This window comes from Stylophora pistillata, chromosome 10 (genome assembly GCF_964205215.1).
Source record: "Stylophora pistillata chromosome 10, jaStyPist1.2, whole genome shotgun sequence".
Lineage (NCBI taxonomy): Eukaryota > Metazoa > Cnidaria > Anthozoa > Scleractinia > Pocilloporidae > Stylophora > Stylophora pistillata.
Window position 1 is genome coordinate 13,474,007 of NC_142528.1, and position 541 is coordinate 13,474,547.

The window sequence follows — 541 nt, forward strand, 5'->3', positions numbered from 1 at the left end:
ACCTCGTTCACCTCTGCATTCTTCGCCATCTTGAAAGAGACCATGTGAGTGGTACTTAGGCCCTAAGCTCGGCCGAATGTGAGATTTCCCCCTCCCCTCTAAACAAATCTTAGCGACAACGAGTAATGTTTAGCTACAGCGATTCAACCTATAGAGAGCGAATATTTTTAGCGACTTTAATATAAACTTTGCGAAAGCGATTTCAATTTAGCGAGAGCGATTTCAACTTTGCGAGAGCGATTTCAATTTAGCGAGAGCGATTGATATTAATTGCGACAACGAATTTGGTTTTAGCGAGTACGACTAGATTTTTTAGCGAGTTTTGAAACTTTTGGACGACCATATCCAAATCAATAAAGTTAATAAGTTAAATTATTATATGACACCGCTCCTGGACCGTCCTCACCGCGTGCTGAACAGATGCAATGGACGACAGTACAAGGTAAGTTTACCAATTTTGTTAAAGAACTTGGCTGTCTTTAATTCTTGACTGAATTTGTTTTCTTTTTAGTGAGGAATCAGACGTTGGACCCACCAACCC

At 40.5% G+C, this 541-nt stretch overlaps 1 pseudogene; it reads right to left on the bottom strand.

Annotated features, from left to right (window-relative positions):
* Positions 1 to 372: 372 nt before the first annotated feature.
* LOC148721889 (uncharacterized) overlaps positions 373 to 541 on the bottom strand; it is an 11,701-nt pseudogene continuing 11,532 nt past the window's right edge.